This window comes from Triticum aestivum, chromosome 7D (genome assembly GCF_018294505.1).
Source record: "Triticum aestivum cultivar Chinese Spring chromosome 7D, IWGSC CS RefSeq v2.1, whole genome shotgun sequence".
Taxonomy (NCBI): domain Eukaryota; kingdom Viridiplantae; phylum Streptophyta; class Magnoliopsida; order Poales; family Poaceae; genus Triticum; species Triticum aestivum.
In genome coordinates this window covers 90,224,330-90,231,802 of record NC_057814.1, presented here as the reverse complement: position 1 = coordinate 90,231,802, position 7,473 = coordinate 90,224,330, and the positions used below count along the sequence as shown (strand labels likewise).

Here is a 7,473-nt window from a genome sequence, read left to right as displayed (position 1 = left end):
GCTAACGGATGGGTCTTGTCCATCACATCATTCTCTAATGGTGTGATCCCATTCATCAAATAACAACACATATCTATGGCTAGGAAACATAACCATCTTTGATAAACAAGCTAGTCAAGTAGATGCATACTAGGGACACTCTGTTTGTCTATGTATTCACACATGTACTAAGTTTCCGGTTAATACAATTCTAGCATGAATAATAAACATTTATCATGATATAAGGAAATATGAATAACAACTTTATTATTGCCTCTAGGGCACATTTCCTTCAATCACAGCCCCTCTCTCCCACTTCACACCTCGGAACGCACTGTTCTTATAGAGAGAAAGATGCTTTCCCATCTTCTTAACCTGAAATGAAGGGGTACCCCCAGGAAGAGATCCAGTGGAGATAGCTGGGCCTGTAGCTCAGAGGATTAGAGCACGTGGCAACGAACCATAGTGTCGGGGGTTCGAATCCCTCCTCGCCCACATCCTTCCAAAGGGGGAAGGGCCTTTACATTCCCCCTGAGGGTAGGAAAATCATGATCGGGATAGCGGACGTAAAGCTATTGAACTTAGGTATGCTCTTTCCTTTATTCGAAGTGGAATCGTAGAACTGATACGATGAGATAGAATACAATAGAAACAGAAACAAGGATAGCAAATGGGTTACCTACTCCTAAGGGTCAAAGCAAGCCCTTTAATTCAATTCTTTATTCTTACATTAAAATTCTTACATTAAAGAATGAATAAAATCTCCCCAAGTAGGATTCTAACCTACGACCAGTCAGTTAACAGTCGACCGCTCTACCACTGAGCTACTGAGGAACAAGGGGGGATTCGGCCTCCTAGAGTTCAACTCCCGCTCTCAACCCGTGAACAATATGAGTAAGAAGCTTCTTTCATAACTCCCATAATTTCTTCGTAGTGGCTCCGTTCCATGCCTCATTTCATAGGGAAGCCCAAAGTGGCTCTATTTCATTCTATTTCATTTCCTAGCACTTCCTATCATTTAATATCCATCCCTTTTGTCTTATTGACATAAGAGATGTCATTTATAGTCTATCTCTTTCTATATATGGAAAGTCAAGAAATTCTCAGCGAAACATCGAGAAATTGTGCATATAGAAAACTCTAAAGAAAGAAAAAAGGAGACCCATGCCATGATTTTCAAATCTTTTCTATTTAGTAGTCTAAGTTTCTCGATGAGGATAATTAATTCGGTCGTTGTGGTCGGACTCTACTATGGATTTCTGACTACATTCTCCATAGGTCCCTCTTAGATCTTCTTTCTCCAATCTTGGATTAGGGAAGGAGATATTCGCGACTACTGGCGATTTCATTATGGGGCAGCTCATGATCTTCATATCGATCTATTATCCACCCCTAACCCGATTTTGCAGGTTCAAATCCTACAGAGCGTGATTCCATCTATCTTATGTCGAAGCAGAGTAAAATAACTTAACAAAATTGAATTGTAACTCCAATTTCAATTTGACCTCCTCTCTGGTCTGGAGGAGGTCAATAAAAAAATGACTCAATCAAAGATCCAACTGATCGCCATGCCTGTATTGCAAATATGCAGTCACGGATAATCCCGCTAAAGTAATAGGAATTAGGCCTAAGACGATTCCAAATAGAAAAACTTCAATCATTTTGATTTGTTCGAGGGGATAAAAAAAGAGGTACGATAATAGTACTCTAACTTATCCACGAATCTCAATGACCAAGAAAAGAATTCCTAATTAGTCTGGAAAAGAGTCGTAGAATGCCAGGAATCCCAAAGAAAGATTTTTCTTTTCTGAATTATAATTAGAGTAAAATGCAAGTGCGGTCCTAATTCTTTTCTGAAAGTGTCACTTGGGTCCTAATTCTTTCAAAATGCATATCTGAGTCCCAAATCTTTTCAAGTTGTTCACGCGAGGTCCTAATCCCGTCTGACCAGCTCGTGTGGCGCTTTGACCGCCGCCACCTCGACTCGAGGGCCCATGCGGGAGATTTCCCGCGACTGACGGTTGGAATTTTAAGCAATGTGCCCCTTGGAGTTTATGTCTTCCTCATTCCCCAGTACTTTGGTCTTCTGCTCGCTCTCTCCCTCTCTCTGGCGCCGTCGCTGCCATGTCCGCCGCCGTGTGCTCATCTGCCGCGAAGCACCGCGGGAAGACGACTGCCCAAGCGCCTCTTCCACCTCCGGCATTAGCCCTTTTCTCGCCGCCTATCTCATCGCCGGCGCCAGCGGATCTGCTGCCGTTGGTACCATGCCCTAGCTGCCACACTATATCCTAATTGTTGCATAAAATCAGTGAGCCAGAGAGGAGACCATGTATCTACTTCACATCCATCAAACACAGCATCTTTGACATCGACATATGACTTCGATTTCCCAAATCCGCTAAAAAACCTCATAATTGATTTCTACACTGAAAGGCTCCTCTTGTGGTCCTAGATTGCAAAGGATTCGGTCATTGATTCTGCCTAAATGAGAATAATGGGAACTAAACAGTAGGATTGGGATTAGGGTTACGAAAAATTACCATATCGCGGAGGAGGGTCTCCGGGTCGCCGTAGATGTGGCGCCATCCTAGCGTTGCCGTCGCCCTCGCCGGACAAAAGCTGCCGCCACCGCCCTCTTCTCACTGGAGCAGAGCCGCCGCCGTCAATCGCCCTATTTTTGCCAGACAGGGAGAGGGAGAGGGGTGGGGAAGAGGAAGGGGGGCCGCAAATGAAGCAGTATTAGTGTTAGAGGGTTTTTTCTGCAAATATTCACGGCCGGTCGTTATCCCCCCTGGGCCCTCTGGTGTCGACGTGGACTGGTCAAAGCACCACGCGAGCTGGTCAGCGGCAGTCAGACGGGATTAGGACCTCGCGTGAACAACTTAAAAAGATTTGGGACTCTGATATGCATTTTGAAAGAATAAGACCCAAGTGACACTTTCAGAAAAGAATTAGGAATGCGCTTGAATTTTACTCTTATAATTATTTAGTCAATTCAAATAAGGCATATCTTGTTCAAACCAATAAATAGAGCTGGGGTTATAGTTAAAGTAGCCAGTAGAAAACCAAAATAACTGGTTTAAGTAAGCATGAAAGAGTTAAATTCCATTTTTTACTACACTACATATGTTGGTAAAGCATTTACCTAAGTTATGGAAAATTCATAATTCATCAGTTACTTTAGATAATACTAAAAAACAAGATAGGGTAAGATACAGAAGTGTAAAAGAAAGTGGATTCATCAGATGATACATGAGTCCCTAATTCCGAATCAAGAGATTTGTTATGGAATTTGTCAATTGAGTAAAGCAATAATATTAAGAACTAGATCATCTAACCCCATTGAATGAAAAAATGAAATTCAATTTTCAGGGAAATTTTTGAATAAGAGATAAATAAACAATTATATTTGAAAAAAAACTTATTTTGTTTTTGGATAATTTCTTTTTCAATAGGACCCTCTTTTTGGAGTGAACGATCGAATATTCCCCTATTCCTTCATATTTTAACTGATTGTATTCCATGTGGAATAAGAGGAGAACAAAAGCATTCCATGACCTACCAAGGGGCTGTTAAAAAAAGAAATCTCTTCCTTGAATTTACTTTATTTTTATTCCTTTTTCGAACTCCAACCAAACTAGATTCAAAGACGAGTCACTTCAATTATCCTTCTAAGTTCTATTCTATCTTCTGTCTTTCCCTATTTCATCTCGTAAAGTTCCGCGCTCGCTGTTTGGTCAAGAAAGTTAGACCTAATCCAACAAACAATACAAGGATGAATTACGAAAATGAAAGGATAGATTTCACATATACTTGTCCTTGTATTGTGCAAGTATGAGAATATCCTTCCTAAATTATTTATCCAAACCTATTGATCATTAACTTAGATTTTCCCAAGATTTTGGCTGCTATTCCGAATTACTCTATTATTCCGAAGCCATTTAAAAGTAAGTAGAACCTACAAAAATGGGGTTTTCTATTGATGCCTTGAATAACATATAGCTTGCCTATAGACAAAGATTAAAAAATAAAATAAAAAAGTAATTATGTTTCGGAACCAGGCAAAACCAGATTGATGTGCCATAGGAAGGATAGCTATACTAATTCGGTATACTCAAAATACACCTTTGGTTAGGACTACTTGGGTCTCTACTCCCATTTGCTCCCCTAGCTTTCGTCTCTCAGTGTCAGTGTCGGCCCAGCAGAGTGCTTTCTCCATTGGTGTTCTTTCTCATCTCAATGCATTTCACCGCTCCACCGGAAATTCCCTCTGCCCCTACCATACTCCAGCTTGGTAGTTTCCACCGCCCGTCCAGGGTTGAGCCCTGGGATTTGATGGCGGACTTGAAAAGCCACCTACAGATGCTTTACGCCCAATCATTCCAGATAACGCTTGCATCCTCTGTCTTACCGCGGCTGCTGGCACAGAGTTAGCTGATGCTTATTCCTCAGATACCGTCGTTGTTTCTTCTCCGAGAAAAGAAGTTGACGACCCGTAGGCCTTCCACCTCCACGCGGCATTGCTCCGTCAGGCTTTCGCCCATTACGGAAAATTCCCCACTGCTGCCTCCCATAGGAGTCTGGGCTGTGTCTCTGTCCCAGTGTGGCTGATCATCCTCTCGGACCAGCTACTGATCATCGCCTTGGTAAGCTATTACCTCACCAACTAGCTAATAAGACGCGAGCCCCTCCTTCGGCGGATTTCACACGGAATGATTGGGCATAGAGCGTCTTTAGGTGGCTTTTCAAGTCCGCCGTCAAATCCCAGGGCCCAACCCTGGACAGGCGGTGGAAACTACCAAGCTAGAGTACGGTAGGGGCAGAGGGAATTTCCGGTGGAGCGGTGAAATGCATTGAGATCGGAAAGAACACCAACGGCGAAAGCACTCTGCTGGGCCGACACTAACACTAAGAGAAGAAAGATAGGGGAGCAAATGGGATTAGAGACCCCGGTAGTCTTAGCAATAACGATGGATACTAGGTGCTGTGCGACTCGACCCGTGCAGTGATGTAGCTAACGCGTTAAGTATCCCGCCTGGGAGTAGGTTCGCAAGAATGAAACTCAAAGGAATTAATGGGGGCCCGCACAAGCAGTGGAGCATGTGGTTTAATTTGATACAAAGCAAAGAACCTTAAGAGGGCTTGACATGCCGCGAATCCTCTTGAAAGAGAGGGGTGCCCTCGGGAACGCGGACACAGGTGGTGCATGGCTGTTGTCATCTCGTGCCGTAAGGTGTTGGGTTAAGTCTCACAATGAGCGCCACCCTCGTGTTTAGTTGCCACTATGAGTTTGGAACCCTGAAAAGACTGCCGGTGTTAAGCCGGAGGAAAGAGAGAATGAGGCCAAGTCATCATGCCCCTTATGCCCTGGGCGACACACATGCTACAATGGGCGGGACAAAGGGTCGCGATCTCTCAAGGGTGAGCTAAATCCAAAAACCCGTCCTTAGTTCTGATTCCAGGCTGCAACTCGCTTGCATGAAGCAGGAATCGCTAGTAATTGTCGGTCAGCCATACGGCGGTGAATCCGTTCCCGGGCCTTGTACATACCGCCCGTCACACTATAGGAGCTGGCCATGTTTGAAGTCATTACCCTTAACCGTAAGGAGGGTGATGCCTAAGGCTAGGCTTGCGACTGGAGTGAAATCGTAACAAGGTAGCCGTACTGGAAGGTGCGGCTGGATCACCTCCTTTTCAGGGAGAGCTAATGCTTATGCTTATTGGGCATTTTGGTTTGACACTTCTTCACGCCCAAAAAGAAGGCAACTACGTCTGAGCTGAACTTGGATATGGAAGTCTTCTTTCATTTAGGGTGAAGTAAGACCAAGCTCATGGGCTTATTATCCTAGGTCATAACAAATTAGTTGATAGGGATAGGATCCCTTTTTTGGCGTCCCCATGCCCCCCTGTGGTGTGGCGGCATGGGGATGTCAAAAGGAAAGGGATGGAGTTTCTCTCGCTTTTGGCGTAGCAGGCCTCCCAAAGGGAGGCCCGCGCGACGGACTATTAGCTCAGTGGTAGAGCGCACCCCTGATCTTTGAGAATCAGAAGGATCCTTATCGAGTTTCCATTTCTTCATTTGGAATCTGGGCTCTTCTATCTTCGAATTATTTTTTTGGCTTTATTCTTTATTTATTTCATTTCGATTTTCCCTCTTCCTCTATCCCTATCCTATAGGTACAACGTTTGCATCAATAGAGAACCTTTTCCTCTGTATGAATCTATATTAGTCCATTCCAATTTCTTCCGGAAACTTCCCTAGAAAAATCCCGAATTGGATCCAAAATTGACGGGTTAATGTGAGCTTATCCATGCGGTTAGGCACTATTCAAATAGGAATCCATTTTCTAACTGGCTTTCGTGCTTTGGTGAGTTGTCCGAGATCTTTTCGATGACCTATGTTGTGTTGACAGGATATCTATATGATCTGATCGATTGCATAAGACCCACGGTAGCAATAGAACAGGGAAAGTATACAGAAAAGACAGTTCTTTGAAATTTCGATTATCTATATATTATTTCATTTCTATTTCTACAACGAAAGAAGACTTCTATATCCAAGTTTAGATCAGACGTAGCTGCCTTCTTTTTGGGCGTGAAGAAGTGTCAATCCAAAATACCCAATAAGCATAAGCATTAGCTCTCCTTGAAAAGGAGGTGATCCAGCCGCACCTTCCAGTATGGCTACCTTGTTACGACTTCACTCCAGTCGCAAGCCTAGCCTTAGGCATCCCCCTCTTTACGGTTAAGGGTAATGACTTCAAACATGGCCAGCTCCTATAGTGTGACGGGCGGTGTGTACAAGGCCTGGGAACGGATTCACCGCCGTATGGCTGACCGGCGATTACTAGCGATTCCTGCTTCATGCAGGCGAGTTGCAGCCTGCAATCCGAACTGAGGACGGGTTTTTGGAGTTAGCTCACCCTCGCGAGATCGAGACCCTTTGTCCCGCCCATTGTAGCACGTGTGTCGCCCATGGAATAAGGGGCATGATGACTTGGCCTCATCCTCGCCTTCCTCCGGCTTCACACCGGCTATCTGTTCAAGGTTTCAAACTCATAGTGGCAACTAAACACGAGGGTTGCGCTCGTTACGAGACTTAACCCAACACCTTACGACACGAACTGACGACAGCCATGCACCACCTGTGTACGCGTTCCCGAGGGCACCCCTCTCTTTCAACAGGATTCGCGGCATGTCAAGCCCTGGTAAGGTTCTTCGCTTTACATCGAATTAAACCAAATGCTCCACGACACACGTGCTACAATGGGCGGGACAAAGGGTCACGATCTCGTGAGGGTGAGCTAACTCCTAAAACCCGTCCTTAGTTCGGATTGCAGGCTGCAACTCGCCTGCATGAAGCATGAATCGCTAGTTATCGCCGGTCAGCCATACGGCGGTGAATCCGTTCCTGGGCCTTGTACACACTGCTCGTCACACTATAGGAGCTGGCCATGTTTGAAGTCATTACCCTTAACTGTAAGGAGGGGGATG

General features: G+C 44.7%; 1 non-coding gene across 1 annotated transcript; it reads right to left on the bottom strand.

Annotated features, from left to right (window-relative positions):
- Nucleotides 1–741: 741 nt before the first annotated feature.
- On the bottom strand, nucleotides 742–813 carry TRNAN-GUU (transfer RNA asparagine (anticodon GUU)). Its single transcript has one exon. It is a non-coding gene; the product is annotated as a tRNA-Asn (tRNA).
- Between the last annotated feature and the right edge of the window lie 6,660 nt (nucleotides 814–7,473).